This window comes from Moschus berezovskii, chromosome 12 (genome assembly GCF_049115385.1).
Source record: "Moschus berezovskii isolate FMDL1 chromosome 12, NW_MosBer_1.0, whole genome shotgun sequence".
NCBI lineage: Eukaryota > Metazoa > Chordata > Mammalia > Artiodactyla > Moschidae > Moschus > Moschus berezovskii.
The window spans coordinates 90,033,588-90,052,485 of NC_142471.1; the positions used below are offsets into that span (position 1 = coordinate 90,033,588).

Consider the following 18,898-nt stretch of genomic DNA (forward strand, 5'->3'; position numbering starts at 1 on the left):
GTTTTTTTTTTTTTTTTTTGGCTGTGCTGGAACTTCATTGCCGTGAGGACTTTTTCTCTAGTTGCGGTGCTCAGGCTTTCTTGTTTCGGAGCATGGGCTCTAGGTGCTCGGGCTTCAGTCGTTGGGCTTGTGGACTCAGAGTTGCGGCTTCCAGGCTAAGCGGTTGTGGCTCACGGGCTCAGTTGCTCCGTGGCATGTGGAGGCTTCCCAGACCAGGGATCGAACCCATGTCTCCTGCATTGGCAAGAGGATTCTTTGCACTGAGCCACCAGGGAAGCCCCCGTCCACTAGTTTTAATGTCTGTTGTTGCTCCTTGAGCTGTTTCTGTAATGGCCACCACGTAATTCCATATTCATTCTTAACATTTGTGATTGATGCTCTGTTGTACGGAAGAACGTTCTCTTCTCCCCACATATTTATTTTTATCCGTGTGGACTCACGGATTCCTGGGCAACCCACTAGGTGATAATCCATAAGAATCATAATTGATTCGCATGCTCAAGTGGTCCCCAGTGTGGCCAGTAACAGCCTCTTCAAGCTGGTTCTGTGTCCTTTTGACCTTCCATTCTCCAGCCCTTCCTTCCTTTCTGGCAGAAAAGCTGTTTCGGGGTCATCGTGTTCTGTCTCTGCCTCAGCGCCAGAGTCAGCCCTGTCTCCTGGGAGCCCCAGTGCCTTTGAGTGGAAAGTGACATTTAGAAGCAGAGACCGGGACACTGGATGTTCGATTGCCTCTGAGCGTCCCTTCTCTAGACCCTCTCCTTGGGCAGAGGTGAGAGACACGCATGCGTGCGCGTGTGTAATTCACACACCCAACCACGCGTGTCTCTGTTCCTACCTGTGCCCACAGAAGACCACGGGTTCACACCGACACCTCTGATTCTGCTCCAACCCCACCAGGCCATCCCAGCCTGGTGCCTTCGCACGTCTGTACCTTTGTCCCCCAACAGGAAGAAGCCCGCGTCTATCATTCCTGTTTACTTAATTGTTCTGTCGCCCTGTACCCGGCCGACCCCTGGCCCGGCTGGACTGTGTCCCTCTCATCCCCCCAAACACTCTGCATGAGGGGCTCTGCCCCTTCCACGCCCCCTCCCACGCCAGGGTGCCTTCCCACCAGGGAGGAAGACCCCAGACCTTCATCTGTCTCCCTCCTCTCTCCCTTGCTGTTCCCTGAGCGATAGGACTGGGTTTTCGCCAATTTCATCATCCCCATGTACCTCGCTGTGGCAGACACCCTGGTCTGTGTAACTGGGCAACCAGGATCTTCCCCGTTGGGAGAGGCCTTTCAGCTTCCCAGACCATTTTTCTTTTTTTTTTTTTTGTCATGGTTCTCACCCTAGCCCCGCGGGTGGGCAGGGGAAGTCTGGCATTCTGGGGAAGATGCCGACCCGCCCAGGGTTGCCCGGCTGGAGAAAGGGCGTTCCAGGACCTGTTGCCAGCCTGTCTGTCGAGGTTGTCTCCCTTTGCCCCCATGAAAGCCTAGTCACGTGGTATTAGGGGTGTCACCTGGGCTGCTGCTGCCGCCACTGCAGTGATCATGTGCTCTGAAGACAGAGAAGAACCCCAGGCTCAAATCCCGGCTTCGCCACCTCCCAGCTGAGCCTCAGTCTTCTCATCTTTACAATGGAAGTTTGGGGGCAGCAGCGTCAGCGCCATCAGCACAGGAGGAGCCGGATGAGCCGACAAGCGCAGGAGGAAGTGGGTCTGTGAAACGCGGGTGTGCACAGCACAGAGCGCCCGCGGCTGCGGCCTGATCCCCCACAGCCCGGGCGTTCCCGAGGGCAGGCTCGGCCAGACCCGCGCCCCTGGGTAGAATCACAGGGGTCATCGACTGGGGTGTTCAGGCGCCGCTTTGAAAATTCACCGCCACATCCTCAAATCTCCAAGTGCTCTCCCAAATGGACTCCCGGCCTCCCCGCCGTGTGGGGGACGGTCGGCAGCATGCACAGGTTTACATACATGGACAGCGGAAGGGAAGAATTCTGGTACTACCATGTGCCAGTTCTCTTGCCATTCGTGACCTTGTGGCAGCCAGGCGGAGCAGGGCACACCACGAGGCCAGCCGTTGTGAGCTGATAGATGCTTGATTAGGAAGCTTGACTTATCTTTAAACAAGGCGCAGGTGGCTATATCCAGGCTTGCTACTCAGGGAGGCGGGGCAAGCTCCTACCCTACCCAACCCTGCACCCCCATGCAGGGAGACACACCCCATCCTTGCCAGGCCGTTACCACCCAGAGGGCCCCCAGAGGGCAGCTCAGCTTTGTAGGCACCTTCATGCGCTCAGCACTGTGTGGGGAGACCAAGCGGCCTGGAGGGTCCCCAGCCCAGTGATGGGCACAGAGTGTGTGCCCTGGGGACTTAGGGGCGCCCGAGGAGGACTCTGTGAGATGCAGAGTGCCGGGGGAGGGGGCTGTGGGGTGGGGGTGGCGCTCAGGATGTGGGCTCAGAGGGACAGCATCCGCCCTACTGTGTCCTGCCTTGTGCCTCCCTGGACTGCCGGCTCTGAGTGACAGGGTATGGCCATGGGGCTGAGGACACACGGGTCCGGGCGGGGAGGTGCTGGGCTTCTGGAGTCCCCTCAAGGCCCCGGAACGTGACTGAGTGGTGGGTGGGCTGCAGGAGGGAGCCTTGCAGTGTGGCTGCAGTATTTTGGGAGCAGATGCCCCTTGGGAGACTGGTAGCGCCTCTTTGCTCTGGTGCTGGGTGCTCAGGTGCTGGGCACGCAGGGGCTGGATGCTCAGGGGCTGGCTGCTCAGGGGCTGGGCATTCGGGGGCTGGATTTCTTCCTCCACCACAGCACCCAAGGGTTTTCTTTCATTTTCAGAGTCTCCCAAATGTGAGGTTGTAGAGGCAGCCAGTGGCAGGAGGGGGCAACAGTGGCTTGTCAGAAACTACAGCTGCGTGGGGAGGAAGCCGGGGCACGGCTCCCGGCCTGAGCAGCTCTGGCCCAGGGCTCAGACGGGGATAGGCGGGCGGAAGGGCCTGAGTTTGGGGGCTTACGGCAGGGAATGACATCTCTGAGCCGCCACCTGGCCCGCATGGGACCCTGCATGGGTTTCCTTACATCCCTGTGCTTCATTCCCATCTGGGAAAACAGATGCTGCTGCTGCTCTTGCAGGATGCCGTGAGGTCCAGGTGAGCCTGGCAGGTACAGGTGAGGCCGTGGTGAGCTTGTCCCCTCCCTCTCGGGCTCCTGACAGATCTCTCATGGTTTCTGGCCTCGTCGGTAGCTTGGCTCTGGCTTATGCAGGGCCAGGAAGAGCTCAGTGATGCAGCTGTGGGAAGTAACCGTCAGGACGTGCAAATAGTTGGACATAAATGTTCATTGGAAGGACTGATGCTGAAGCTGAAATTCCAGTCCTTTGGCCACCTGTTGCAAAGAACTGACTCATTTGAAAAGACCCTGATGCTGGGAAAGATTGAAGGCGGGAGGAGAGGGGGACGACAGAGGATGAGAGGGTTGGATGGCATCACCGACTCGATGGACATGAATTTTAGTAAATTCTGGGAGTTGGTGATGGACAGGGAAGCCTGGCGTGCTGCAGTCCACGGGGTCACAAAAAGCTGGACACGCCTGAGGGACTGAACTGAACTGAACTGAAGTACTTCCATGGGATCTGGGTACTGTCTCACGTGCCTTGGTCCTTGGAGCCTGGTGGTTAGCACACAGGCCCTGGGACCTGATGCCCCCCGTGTGCTCAGCTGTGTGGCTGTGGGCTGGTTACCTAACATCTCTGTGCCTCAGCTTTCTCGCTGTGGACGTGTCTCCTTCCTACGGTTGTTGGGAAAACCCTAACTGTAACAGGGATAGACACGGGACCTTCACCTAAGGTCACAGAGCAGGTGAGAGCCCGTCTTTGAACCCTGGAACTGACTCCATAGCCATTGCTCCGCGTCCTCCGCCTTGCGCTGTGTTACCTTGTGAGTACTGTCCGTTTCTTTCTGGACCATTCTAGATTAGTCCAGTGGACTTTTGCCCTCCAGGGGTACATGCTGTGAAGCCTGGCTGGGCGGGGGTGCCAGGACTTTGAGGAACTGCTCCCAGCTGCCAAGGGAGCTCAGAGCCCAGGGGCTCAGGGTCTGTCCTCAGGCCAGGGCCCAAGCCCCAGTTCTGCTCTGGTCCTGCAGGGGATCAATTGGGGGTCTTCCGGACCCTGCTGTATTTGAGCCTGAGCATCTGTCTTGTCTGTGTTGGGGCTACCTCAGATTCCACTGGACTGAGGTGGAAGTTCTGCTTTGAAAGCATTTAGAAGCTTGAGAGAAGGAAATGGCAACCCACTCCAGTATTCTTTCCTGGAGAATCCCAGGGATAGAGGAGCCTGGTGGGCTGCCGTCTATGGGGTCGCACAGAGTCAGACACGACAGAAGCGACTAAGCAGCAGCAGCAGGAGCTTGAGAAGCCGGAATCTCCAGACTACCCCCACCCCGCCGCCACCACGCCCTTTCACAGGTGTGGAGGCCGAGGCTGGCTAAGTTGGGGGCTGGCACCGGCTCTGGCCCCAGACAAATGGGCTCAGACCTGTCCCTCACTCCGGCCCCCCAGGCCTCATGGGTCCCACTGATGCTGTGGCTGGGGCCCGGCAGGATCCCGGCAACGCGTCTGTGTCATTCCTTGTCCCGTTCTGGCCAGCGTCAGCCAGGAGCGGGAAGAAGGGGTTAGCCTTCTTTGGAACCTGCCAGTAAAGAGGAAACCTCAGTGTTTCCACATGAAATGGTCTAACATAAACTCAAGTCCAGCCCCACTGAGGCCGCCCCAGACGGATCTTGCCAGGGCAGGGTGGCAGCTCACGAGCACCTCCTAGTGTCCGAGCTCCTCTCTGCAGGCCTGAGTGGGTGGGCAGCACTGGGGCTGCAGGCCGAGGGACCCAGCCTCCACGTGACCAGCTGGTGCGTCCCTGAGCCTGCATGGACATCTGCCTGCGGTCCCGTGAGCTCAGGGGTGAGGCTGAAGGAGGGGAAGGGATAAGGGCAGGGAAACTTCTGGGTCACTTTGTCAGTGACTTCAGAAAGCAGGAAGTAGGCCAGGGTCCCACTTGACTGGAGACTATTGGGAACCTGAGTTATTTAAGAGCCAAGTGTGGCAGCTCTGAGCCCAGGAGAATCAGATGGGTCCGGCGAGGACTGGTTTAGGACAGTGGGCCTTGATGGGTCCTGTTGGAAGCTGTTCCATGCTCCTTCACTGCCGGGAGTTGGATGGACTGAACTGTGAGGGTCTGGGTGTGGACCATGGTCCGGGCCTTGCACAGCAAGCCGGTAAGGTAAATACAGCATCTCTGGGTCCTGAGCGTCAGAAACATTTAGTAACAACCTGGTGGGACCCGGGAGTCAAACCAGGTATGTCTGACTGCAGAGCCCTGACCACAGCCCCCACCCCGCTCGCCCGGACTCAGCTTCCCCACCTGCCTTTGAGATGGGAACACGGTGCCCGGGGAGTCATGGGCCCTGGGAGATGTCGGGCTGTCAGGTCTCTGCCCGTATGGCAGGGGTTTCTCCTTGTTGTTCAGAAGTGGGGATGCAGGTGGGAGGCTCCGGGCGGCATGAATCAGGCTGCCAGGAGTGGGTGGCAGGTGTGCCCAGCCTGCTGGAGCCCATCGGGCAGTCGGGTGAGGCGGGGAGGCCGGGACCTGTTGACCACTGTTGGCACTGGTGCTCGGAGCCTGTTCTGCACCCCCCACAACCCCGGCCCAGCCCCAGGCCTGAATCAGACGCCGGGAGCCCAGAGCTCCCTGAGCCCTTTATCTGGTCCATCCAGAGACGTACCTGAAGGCCTTTCCCATCAGAGATAACAGCTCACTCACCACCCTTCCCCCATTTCACAGATGAGGAAACTGAGGCCACAGAGTCAGGTAGCCGACATGAGGGCCTGTCCCAAGGGCCGGGCTCCCCATCTCCCGCTCCCATGGGCCCTCCATCTCTGTGCCCGGTGCCCTGGGGAGAGTGGAGGCCAAGGTGACCCAAGACGCTGGAGGTCTCAGCCGGGTGTGAGTAATGCAGGCTGCATCGTAAACAGGAGTTGCCGGGCTGCCTGGATAAGCGTGTGTGGGTTTGTCCTGCCACCGAGCAGTGATTCCATGCAGGCAGGTGTGGCCTGGGGGCCACGGTGGGAAAAGACCCTCCTAGGACTCGGGATCCTGACTCTCCAGCCCTGACTGGACTCTCTTCCTGGTGTCCCTGTTCCGGTTGCCCCCTTTCCTGGGTGACGTGCCAGAACCTCCCACCCTGGTGCCCAGGGCAGGGCCCACCACACCCACTGGACGTGGCTCTTTGCAGGGGCTCCCCACCGGCTGCGTGGCCCCCCACCTGCTGTCTCCGCCCACCCCATCAGTGTTCTCAGGGAGGAAGGGGGAGGCCTGCCACCCCGAGGCTCCGGTCACGCACACCCAGCCACTTCCAGAGAGCAGGCCACCTCTCCGGCCGATGGGAAGGTGCGGACAGGCCTCCTTCCCCCGAGACGGAGGCTGCCCACAACAGGTGACTGCTGGGGATTTGCCGCTCGGCTCCCAAGGAGACCGGCGGTGATGAGGTTACGGGCAGACCTTCCATTTCTTGAGAGGCACGCACATCTAGGAACCCTCAGGGATTGACTGTCCAGGTGCATCCCTCCCACCACGTCCTGCAGAAAAGTAAGCCCAGCGTGGCTGCTGGCTTGCGCAGGTCACCCGGGTATCTGGGAGCTGACTCAAGTTCTGCTCACAGCCCTGTCTCTCACTGCCTCTTAAATCCTGCATGGCGAAGGAGGGAGGTGCCTTCTGAGAAGTTGTGCTCCCTTCTGAGATAGTTCAACGCACTTTGCTTCTCAAAATACTACAGGGATTGGATTATTTTTATCCCGTCCTTGTGCGGTTTGGGGGGTACTCTTGCTGCCACTTGGGCAGGTGGACTTCAAGTGTAGGATGGTTGTTCAGGGCCTCTTTCTGGGGGGACTTGGATCTTGGATGGTTGGAGGAAATGTGGGGTGCCCTGAGGTGTACCAGGAGCCCCCCAAAGTGTGTCCTCTGGCTCTTCAGCCCTTAAAACTAAAATGCCCCCTTCATTTCCTGAGTCCCCCCACAGAGAGGCAGCGAAGCCTCTCCAGTCAGAGCCACCTGCCTGAGTTCAGTCACTTGAGGCCTCAGTTTCCCTATCTTTAAAATGGGTCTAAGAAGAACACCAGCCCTTCTGTGGAGGGTGAACAGAATGGCGTGTTGTGCAGAGAGCATTGAGCACATTTTATGGTGAGTGAGTGGCAAGCTCTGGCCGTTGTCATTTTTGTTGGTGTCCCCATCAGTGTGATAATGGTGGGGCTCAGGCCTGGGCGAACCCTGGCGTGGAGGGCTAGCGTCCCCACAGCACCGCTGTCCACAGGCTCTGCAGAGGCACTCTAGGTGGGTGGGCAGGCGTGCCTGGGCCCTCGGGCCTCCAAAGGCAGGGGTCCCCACCTGAGCCGGGAGTGCAGCGCAGGCCATGGCTGCCCCCTGTTCCCCCAGGTCCCCACGCAGGAGGGGCCTTTCATCAGAATCCAGAGCCCCTGGGCGTCTGGAGTTGCTCACAGCATCCCGAGGGAAGCTGCCCACACAGACTTGGAGCCTGGGACACTGGCTCCTTCCACCAGGCTCCCCAGACCCCTTCGGCCTGGCCCCCAACCTGCAGCCTGCTCTGTGTACTCCACTCGCCATTGGCAGTTGGAGTGGAGTTTTCTCTCGGGGCCCGAGGGCCGTAGGAACGTGAACATCTTCTCCAACAGCCCCGAGCGTCTGCACAGATGGGGTGCCGAGACCAGTGGGTCAGAGTGCCTGGTGGCTTAGAGTGGACACTCATCCCCTCTCTTGATCCTTGAGCCCACTCCTGGGTTCTGGCTCAGGCAGGGCTCCAGACCCCCCAGGAACTGGAGCCAGGAGTCGCAGCATATGGGGCCCCCGAAAACCTTAAGGGGTTCATGAAGGTGTTTTCATTTATTTCAAAATTAGAAGGAAAAAAACCCTCAAACTTTGAAGGTCAAAGAAAATGTTAAAAAAATTTTTTTCTCATGTCAGAAATACATGATACTTTTGAGACTCACAGAAATACTGTTCAATTATTTTGAGGCTCGCAGAAATCTGTTAAATTACTTACAGTCTTCTTCTGGAAAAGGAGGCCCCTAAAGTCATTGAGCACCAGGCGTGCCCTTGCCATGTGAGAGCCTCCACGCCCCCTCAGTGGGCCCGGGGCCCTGAGTGCCGTGGACCAGGAGGCATCTGTGGCAAGATGAACACTCACGGCCCCCTGGGCCCAGATGGGGATGAGGTCTGAGCCTGACTCCATCAGGTGGACTTTCATCCTGAGCTGCTTTGTAGGGGGAGTGGGGCAGGACGCTCTGGTCGGCAGGAATGTGGCCTTCGGCTACAAGTGGGATGAACTTCTGAACCCCAGGGCTCAGCCCCTGAGCTGTTAGGGGGACCACGACCACCCCAGTGGACTCCACGCAGCAGCTCCAACAGTAGACAGCTTCACACATCTTGCGAGACAGCAGCGTGGACCCGGGACAGGGCCTCCTGTGTGGTCACGGGCACCGTGGTCCCGTCAGCCAGAGTCCCTGTGAACGAATCCCTCAGTACATGTGGCAAGGGCTTCCTAGAACACACTGGGGGCCAGGGGGCTTCTGATGTTATCTGCAGACTTTGTGATGCTGGAGGGCAGAGTGGGTGGTCCCCTTCTCCCTGCTTTCCCACCTGGTAGGGGTGCCACCTCCCCGAGGAGTGGGCAAGATGCTGCCCACTGCACGGGGCGGCCTGTGCCCACACTTGGCCCCTGCCTGGAAGGAACAGGAGCATCACAGCGGGGGCCTCTGAGAGGCTCTGCTGAGACACCCCTCCTGATGACAGTCCCGGAACCGGAAGGCCCTGCAGGCCTGGAGCCTGAGTCACCCAAGACCTTTGTCGCGTATCTGCCCTCCTGACCTTCTTGTGGCGTCTGTGGCCCAGAGCTAGGGTGCTCTGCTGGCGGCGCCCCTCAGCGACCCGCCCAGCTCCGTCTGGTACCTGCAGGGCGCCCTCAGGCGGGCAATGCTCCAGGCGTGAGCCTGGCCCTTCTCCGAAGCACCTGTGTCCTCACCTGGAAATGGAGGTGGAGCCCTGTCTGGACTTCACAGGCGTGGCAGGATTGAATGAGAGCATGCTTCTCCCATGGTTGAGTCACACCTAGCCCGAGTTGGAAGCTCCACAGGCGGCCCCGCTACCTCCATGATCGTTATTATAGCTCGCCGCTTGGGGCGGCTCACAGTCAGGCGTCAGTCTCCAGCTCTTCTCCTGGGGAGTTGAGGGGCCTTCTCAGCCTCTGGGGGGAGCCCTGCATCTCCCCTCTGTCGCTCACCACTGGTGACCCTGGCAGTGCACCCACCACCCACTCTGAGGCCCTTAGTGGCCAGGCCACTCATCTGGTCCTGATGCTCTGGTCCTTAGTTCACGGGCAGGGGGTCTCTGGATCTTTGTGGAGCCTGGAAATGTAAGCAGCTCATGACTGCTCCCGGGGAGCCACAAGGAGGACCTGAAATCCACAGGCAGCATGCAGGACTCAACAGGGCGTTGTGTGTACATGTGTGTGTGTGAGAGAGAGGGTGTGTGTGCACGTGTGTGAGGACATATGTGCACGCGTGTGTATGTGTGAGGGCACGTGTGCATGTGTTGAGGATGTGTGCACATGTGTATGTGTGAGATGGCACACGTGTGTGTGAGAGGGCTGTGTGCACACGTGTGCATGCAGGGGTGTGTGTGCACACGTGTGTATGTGTGTGAGAGGGGTGTGCACACACGTGTGTGTGAGAGAGGGCATGTGTGCACATGTGTGTGTGTGAGGGTGTGTGTGCACGTGTGTATGTGTGAGAGGGTGTGTGTGAGAGGGTGTGTGTGCATGCATATGTATGTGTGTGAGGGCATGTGTGCACATGTGTGTATGTGTGTGAGAGGGCATGTGTGTGTGAGAGGGCATGTGTGCACGTGTGTGTATGTGTGTGAGAGGGCGTGTGTATGTGTGAGAGGGCATGTGTGCACACATGTGTATGTGTGAGAGGGCGTGTGTGTGTGAGAGGGCATGTGTGCACGTGTGTGTATGTGTGTGAGAGGGCGTGTGTATGTGAGAGGGCTGTGTGCACACGTGTGTGTGAGAGGGCTGTGTGCACACGTGTGCATGCAGGGGTGTGTGTGCACACGTGTGTATGTGTGTGAGAGGGGTGTGCACACACGTGTGTGTGAGAGAGGGCATGTGTGCACATGTGTGTGTGTGAGGGTGTGTGTGCACGTGTGTATGTGTGAGAGGGTGTGTGTGAGAGGGTGTGTGTGCATGCATATGTATGTGTGTGAGGGCATGTGTGCACATGTGTGTATGTGTGTGAGAGGGCATGTGTGTGTGAGAGGGCATGTGTGCACGTGTGTGTATGTGTGTGAGAGGGCGTGTGTATGTGTGAGACGGCATGTGTGCACACATGTGTATGTGTGAGAGGGCGTGTGTGTGTGAGAGGGCATGTGTGCACGTGTGTGTATGTGTGTGAGAGGGCATGTGTGTGTGAGAGGGCATGTGTGCACGTGTGTGTATGTGTGAGAGGGCATGTGTGCACGTGTGTGTATGTGTGTGAGAGGGCGTGTGTGTGTGAGAGGGCATGTGTGCACGTGTGTGTATGTGTGTGAGAGGGCGTGTGTGTGTGAGAGGGCATGTGTGCACGTGTGTGTATGTGTGTGAGAGGGCGTGTGTGTGTGAGAGGGCATGTGTGCACGTGTGTGTATGTGTGAGAGGGCATGTGTGCACGTGTGTGTATGTGTGTGAGAGGGCGTGTGTGTGTGAGAGGGCATGTGTGCACGTGTGTGTATGTGTGTGAGAGGGTGTGTGTGTGTGAGAGGGTGTGTGTGCACATGTGTGTATGTGTGTGAGAGGGCATGTATGTGTGAGAGGGTGTGTGTGCACGTGTGTGTATGTGTGTGAGAGGGCGTGTGTGTGTGAGAGGGTGTGTGTGCACATGTGTGTATGTGTGTGAGAGGGCATGTGTGTGTGAGAGGGCATGTGTGCACGTGTGTGTATGTGTGTGAGAGGGCGTGTGTGTGTGAGAGGGTGTGTGTGCACATGTGTGTATGTGTGTGAGAGGGCATGTGTGTGTGAGAGGGTGTGTGTGCACATGTGTGTATGTGTGAGAGGGCGTGTGTATGTGTGTGAGGGCATGTGTGCACGTGTGTGTATGTGTGTGAGAGGGCGTGTGTGTGTGAGAGGGTGTGTGTGCACATGTGTGTATGTGTGAGAGGGCATGTGTGTGTGAGAGGGTGTGTGTGCACATGTGTGTATGTGTGTGAGAGGGCATGTGTGTGTGAGAGGGTGTGTGTGCACATGTGTGTATGTGTGAGAGGGCGTGTGTATGTGTGTGAGGGCATGTGTGCACGTGTGTGTATGTGTGTGAGAGGGCGTGTGTGTGTGAGAGGGTGTGTGTGCACATGTGTGTATGTGTGTGAGAGGGCATGTGTGTGTGAGAGGGTGTGTGTGCGCGCGTGTGTATGTGTGAGAGGGCGTGTGTGTGTGAGAGGGTGTGTGTGCGCGCGTGTGTATGTGTGTGAGAGGGCGTGTGTGTGTGAGGGCATGTGTGCACATGTGTGTATGTGTGTGAGAGGGCATGTGTGTGTGAGAGGGCATGTGTGCACGTGTGTGTATGTGTGTGAGAGGGCGTGTGTATGTGTGAGAGGGCATGTGTGCACATGTGTGTATGTGTGAGAGGGCGTGTGTATGTGTGTGAGGGCATGTGTGCACGTGTGTGTATGTGTGTGAGAGGGCGTGTGTATGTGTGAGAGGGCATGTGTGCATGTGTGTGTATGTGTGTGAGAGGGCGTGTGTGTGTGAGAGGGCATGTGTGCACGTGTGTGTATGTGTGAGAGGGCGTGTGTGTGTGAGAGGGCGTGTGTATGTGTGTGAGGGCATGTGTGCACATGTGTGTATGTTTGTGAGAGAGCGTGTGTGTGTGAGAGGGCATGTGTGCACGTGTGTGTATGTGTGTGAGAGGGCATGTGTATGTGTGTGAGGGCATGTGTGCACATGTGTGTATGTGTGAGAGGGCGTGTGTGTGTGAGAGGGCGTGTGTATGTGTGTGAGGGCATGTGTGCACATGTGTGTATGTGTGTGAGAGAGCGTGTGTGTGTGAGAGGGCATGTGTGCACGTGTGTGTATGTGTGTGAGAGGGCATGTGTATGTGTGTGAGGGCGTGTGTGCACGTGTGTGTATGTGTGAGAGGGCGTGTGTGCACGTGTGTGTATGTGTGAGAGGGCGTGTGTGTGTGAGAGGGTGTGTGTGCGCGCATGTGTATGTGTGTGAGAGGGCGTGTGTGTGTGTATGCGGGGCATCTGTGAGTGTGTCTGCAAGCATGCATGAGTATGTGTGTAAGTGTGCACTTGGAGGATAACTGGTTCTCGATTTTCCTGTGTTTCTGAAAATCAGTACAGAATCTTCCGGTGCAGTTTGGGTCTGTAAGGCTGACACTGTCGTTCTTCTCCGAGTGAGGTAGGAAGTTCAGTTGCGGAGAAAACACAGCTGCCTGCTGCCATTAGATGCTCTCTGGTCCAGCTCTGGACCCTGATTGTCGCAGCTCAGAACGAGCTTCAGGAAGAGGGGGAGGGGCTGTGTTCCATGTCAGCAAGTGCTGCTGAATCAGGGTCGCCAGGCTGTGCTCCCAGCCAAGCCATTGGGAGGGTACAGGGTGGGCCTGACTCTGTGAGGGGCTCGGGGTCCACAGGAGCAGGAGCACAGTGGGGCGGGGGGACTACCACCCTATCCTGACCTTGGACAGCGGACGGGGAGGGGAGGGTAACCTTGTGCTGGCTGTGCCCGGAGCCATGTTGGGTGCTGTGCCATCAGGATGGTGGTCAGCCACTCACATGTTATGTATCAAAGGCCCCTGCCAGGTGCTGGGATGTACCTGACAAGTATTCACTCATATTCTTAGCTAAATAATAAGACAGTGAAAGACTTCATCAAGTCACAGAGAGAAGTCCAGGGTCATCCCGAAGGCTTCGTCTCTTGTGTCCTATGCTGACCCCTGCAGTCACCTCCTGTCCCTGTCAGGATCACCGTGGCTGCAGCTGCTGGACACCAGCTGGCAGCGGCTTCAGCCATCGGGATGGTTATTTTCTGAAAAAAAGCAGTCGGAGATCCTCAGAACCAGGGTTGGCACTGCACTTCAATGCGGGCTGTCTCATCCATCTTTTTTGATCCACCAGACTTACTATCAGGGTAAATCCAGACTGAGGCCTGAAGTTAAGGCAACTCGGAGGAGAGGGGCATTTTAAGAAAAAGAATACCATAGATTAATGAATGTGAAATTAGGTTGGAAAGAATTGAAAACATATGCTCATGAGTGTACACAAGCATGCACACGAGGGTTCAGAGCAGCATTATTCATAACATCCCCAAAGTGGAAACAACCCAGATGTCCATCCACTGACGAACGGACCAGCAAAGTGTGGCCTCCCTCCAGGCAGTGGAGTGTTATTCAACCGTGGAAGAGAATGAGGTACTGATTCATGCTTTGATGAGGATGAGCCTTGGAAGTGTTATGATGAATGAAAGAAGCCACACACACGAAAGCCGCATGCTGTGTGGTTCCATTTGTAGGAGATGTCCAGAACAGGCAAGTCTGTAGAGACAGAAGGTACATTAGTGGTTGCCAGCGGGCTGCAGGGGAGCCAGGAATGGTGAAGGGCAATTGACATGTTTGGGGTTTTTTAGGTTAAACTACTTGACACGTTTAACATTTTTTTCAGAAATGTTCTGAAATTTAGATAGTGGTGAAGGTTGCATAATATTGTGAATGCAGTAAAAGCTATTGAAGTATACTTTTAAATGGTAAATTTTATGTTATGTAAGGGCTTCCCTTGTGGCTCAGCTGGTAAAGAATCTGCCTGCAGTGCAGGAGACCTGGGTTTGATCCCTGGGTTAGGAAGATCCCCTGGAGAAGAGAAAGGCTACCCACTCCAGTATTCTGGCCTGGAGAATTCCATGGATTACAGTTCATGGGGTCGCAAAGAGTCAGATACAACTGAGCAACTTTTACATGTTATGTCAGTTTGACTTCAATTAAAAAAATGACTGTGAACATATTTCTAGGGCCCTGGAAGGTGCCTATGCTGTTGAGGGGCATGAAACCAAAGACTCATTAGCTTCGCAGTAAATTCACCCCTGCTTAATACGTTGGTTTTTCATTTTGTCTGTCGCCCAATGGTCACAAGATGGCTGCTGTGGCACTGGGTGTCATGGCCACCTTCAAGGAAGTGCCAGTGAGCTTTCCTCCCATGAGTGACCCTTCTAAATGGCTCTCCCAGTGGTGCCCACCTTCCCTGACTTCCATACTTCCAGTTGTATCTTTGGAACTGGGTCACATGAACATGCCTGATGAGGGCTTCTCAAGGAGGAAATACCTGGCAAAAGGCAGTGAAATCGTCACAGCCAACTTAGCCAACCATGATTCTCTGCCTAAGAATGGGCGTCCATGGCTGCCTCAGACAAAATTGGGGTTAGGGTCGCCAGAAAAACAGCCTTTCTGCCTCCGTGACACCCCAACTCCATTCTTCAAATAGCCCCTGGGGTTGTCTTCCGGACGTTCAAATCTGTCTTCACTCTCCCACCCGAAACTATTCCACTGCGCCTTCTGCCTCCCATACAGACAGCTGACCTCACAGTCCAGGGCTTTCTGCTATGGCCTTCTCACCAGTCAAGATCATGGTCTCGAAGACTCCTTGACCTGAAAAGAACAGAGAAGGGGGACATTTTAGAATAAAATGTGCATTTTTAAAACATATGTCTTCTCTTGACTCTTAAGTAGCGATGGTGATTATTGTATTTAGGCCTGAATGGGAGCTAGTATTTCCAATATGAAAATCTAGTCTAATTAGATTTTGCCTCAAAACAATTTCTCAGCATCATGGACATGAAAGCCCCTTGATGAATGAATCTTATTTGCTAAATTCAGAAGTTGAAAGGAAGGAACTCAGTTTCTAATCCCTAGTTCTGGGGAAGGAAAAAAAAGACTTTTTTGAGTGCCAGTCTTATTTGTAAAGCCTTAAGAATTCATAGAAGAAGCCATGTGGTACTCTGTTTCCTTAATTGGGGCACAGGACACGGACTTGTATGATGGCCAGCGGTGTGATTTGCAGGAGTGGGCGCTTCTGTGCTTGGAACAGTCTGCCGGGCAGGCCAGCCTCTGGGCACCTCAAGGGGCGGGGTCTCTGGAATTGAAAGGCTGGACTGGAATCCTGACTCAGTCACTGCCTGACCGGCCACTTTGGGGCAAGTAACCAGCACTCTGAGCCTCGCTTTTTCTGTCTGCAAGTGGGGATGGCAATGCCTACTTTGTCAGGTGTTATGAGGATTAAACGAAATCACGCTGTGTTTGTAAAGCGTCAGGCAGGGTAACTGCTGGCCACGAGGACAGCGCTGGCCTTGCAGGGTCGCCCAGACGTCCGCACCTTGGCAGGAGAGGCTGATGGCCCAGCTCCCGGCCCCTCAGAGACCTGGGGGTTGGTCGAGCTCCTCTCCTTCTTCCTGCTTGCCACCTGGACTTGAACACCCCCTGCGACGGGGGGCTCATTCCTGACCATGGGGAGTCTGGTCTCCTGCTAACACCTTCCTGTACCCTCTATCGACCTATGCCTTGTCGCCTCTGCCCTCAGGCAGCGTGGGGGCAGGGGACTGGTGGTGACCACGGTCTTGGTGGTTGAGCCCTTGCTTGAGGATAGTTGTCCCCCATGGCACACCCCTTCTTGTGCTGTCAGGGGAGAGGCCTTGTCTCACTGTCTGTGAGTATTCGTGCTCAGATAACGCAGCTGCTTATGTTCGTAAGATTCCTAGCCATGTGTGCGGGTGGGAGGACGGGTATGTGTTCCATGGGCAGGAGGTGGCCCAGCTCAGCCACACTGCGTCTGTGTGCATGGGGCCCTTCCGTGCTGGTGTGAATGTGTGTGCACGGGTGCGTGTGCCTGGCTTCTCCCCACATCGACTGATTGTGGCAAATACGCGCTTCCGCTCTCTAGGCCCCGGTTCTGAGAAAGGGTTTTGGAATGCCAGCTGTGGGTGAGGAACCCATGGCCAAGGGGAGGGGCCTGTCGGCAACAGAGGCCTGAGATGGCCACGGCCCCTGCCTGCGGCCCTGCCACCCGTTCTGTACCCCGAAGGTGAACTCCGTGCTCAGAGCCTGCCAGGGCGGCTCTGCTCCCCACAGAGGGCTGGCCTGGGTGGGATCTGGAAACTTTCTGGAGCCCAATAGCCTGGTTCACCACTGAGTAGCCGTGCTGTCCTGGGTTCCCGGTGTGAGCCTTCCTGTGCTTCCATGTCTCATAACCCAGCTCTACGAGGGGGCCACAGGAGCCACCACCTCCCGCGACGTCCACTCTCCCTGGAGATGGTGTCTGCTGTCATCGTTGTCCTGCCTGCCTGTGTCACCACCTGCCTGCCCTCCAGGGTGACTGAGGAGGCAGCCCGACCTCCCCTGCACCTCCCCAGCCTCAACACCCCCCTGCTTCCGAGACCAAGCAGAGCGGAGGGCGGGTTCCGCAGCTGCCCAGCTGGCCCTGCCCTAGACGTGCGGAGCCTTGTCCTGACCATGGAGAGGTGAGGGCCAGGTGGATGGGGAGCATCCGGATCAGGAGGGGAGGTCAGAATGACAGGAACCAAGGCGGTATGGGGGCCCTCGAGACAGGAGGGCCGCAACCTCTGGGGTTCTAACGCCCCTGGTCCCCCGGGCCGGGCTGGGCTCCATGGGAGAAAGTCTGCTGCTGTGAGGGGCCCGCAGCCCCTCCACTCCAGTGTGGGGGCCCCTATAGGCCTCCTCGGGGGCAGGGCAGCTCGGCCCAGGAGGGGGTTGCCACCACTGCTGAGACACGGAAAGGACGTCCAAGGAGTGTGCCGGGCTGTGGGCGCTGCGGTCTTGGGGCCAGTGTCCTGAGAGCGGGTTTTCTAAGGGACCCTGAGCAACTCTTAGAAAAGACCCTGATGCTGGGAAAGATTGAAGGCAGGAGGAGAAGGGGATGGCAGAGGATGAGATGGTTGGGTGGCACCATCGACTCAATGGACACGAGTTTGGGTAAACTCCGGGAGTTGGTGATGGACAGGGAGGCCTGGCGTGCTGCAGCCTATGGGGTCGCAGGCAGCTGGACATGACTGAGCGACTGAACTGAACTGAACTGAGCAACCCTGTCATCCCGAGGCCCCACCGTAGGCATTTCCTGTCCTCCCCCCCCCCACCCCCCTGCTCCCCGAGGCTGAATGCTCGAACCTTCCCTTGCCGGCCCCCTGCTCAGCCCCTCCATCCCCCAGGCTGTCAGTGGGGTTCAGAAGAGGGGCCCTCCCTCCCCACCCCACCCCACCCTGGGCCCAGCAGTCTCTGCAGCCACCCCACCCACCACCCTGGAAAGTGGGTTAATACTACTCACTCCACTCACCCCAGGGATAAGGATTTAACGCCTCTCTGGCCCCGAGGGGCTGAGTCATAATTAACAAGCTGACGAGTGTCCTGATGCCCTTGGGGGAAGAGAAGGGGGTCCCTGGTGGCGCCCACAGAGAATCAGCCCAGCTGGGCACAGCTCTCAGCCCTGCAGGCCAGGCCCCACCATCTCGCTGCCCCCACCCCACTGCGCTTGGACCTGTGGCCCTGTCTATGGGGGCAACACCAGAGACTGTGTGGATGGCCCCACCCCACCCCGCCCATCTCCCCTGAGCCCGTGGAGGGCCAACCCTGTGTAAGGGCCTTGACGCTCCCGCCTTTTAATAGGCTGACCCCGAGAATGAGGAGGACCCTGCTACTGATTTATATGCCATACGCTTGGGGTTTAATTGGAGCATCGTTGTAATCCATATGCCTGTCAAGGTAATTACACTTATAAACCTAATATAATCCATAGATCAGTGGGTTCAGAGCTAATTAAGGCAACCGTAATTAACATTTACAGAAAACCTTGCCATTTCGGGAATATCCTTTAAGCTGGCCTCCGAGCCGATCACGAGCCGGGCCCCGCACTCCCGCGTGGCCTCCTAGGACTCTTCGACGCTGCACTCGGGGGGGACTCAGGTACCTGCGCCTCACCTCACGGGGCAGGGTCAGCCCTGCCGTCGCCGTTAGCACCCCAGGCCCCGGAGCAGGCACCCGGCTGAGGACAGCGGCCCCAGGGGGACCGGGTCTGTAGGACTGAGCTGTTCCCCGTGCTCACTTTGTGTTCTGGCTCAATAAGATGTAGCCAGACAACACAGGTCTTGCAGAAAGACAGGGAGAGATCCACGTGTTGAACTTGAGGCGAGTCCCCAGGCTCCTGGGAATGGGGAACTTTCTTGCCAGCTCTTCCCGCAGTGGTGCTGAGCCCCCTGCACAGTTGGGAGGGTCTCCCTGAGGGCTTTCCTCCTGCCCCACTCCCTGCAGCCAGGCTGCACTGGGGAGCACTGCCCTCGTGGGGTGGGGTCAAGACTGCCCTGAGCGCTGGCCTGTCTGTGCCCACGTTCTGCCTCTATGGGCCCTCCCTGGGGTCCAGTCCAGCCAGGGAAGAGGAGTTGGGCCTGGCGGGTGGGTATGGGGCCACAGGTGGTGTTGGGGGGGAAGCCTTGCAAAGGTCAGGGGGTCACGGCCGGAGCCCAGGGCTGTGTCCCCGGCCTGTGTCGTGGGGAGCCAGCCAGGAAATCCAGATGCCCTTGATCATTCATGGCTTGTTTGTGGCCTCCAAATGTGTGTGTCCAGGAAAACAGAACCCCCCTCTAATACAGCATGTTCCAGACCGCACCCCTCTCCCCCCCACAACCCCCCGCCCTGGCCCAACCCCAGGAAAAATCTGACAGCTGCACACTAGAGCCAGAGCTGCGCCTGTTCCTGTGTGTTGCGTGGTTCCTCGTTGTGCTGTCAGCTTGGTGAACCCCACAGAGACCCACCCGCCATCCCCCACC

General features: G+C 57.2%; 1 protein-coding gene across 5 annotated transcripts in view; it reads left to right on the top strand.

Moving 5' to 3' along the window:
- Positions 1-18,898, top strand: part of LHPP (phospholysine phosphohistidine inorganic pyrophosphate phosphatase) — a 127,345-nt gene that overhangs the window by 53,567 nt on the left and 54,880 nt on the right. The gene's annotated exons all lie outside the window — the stretch shown is intronic.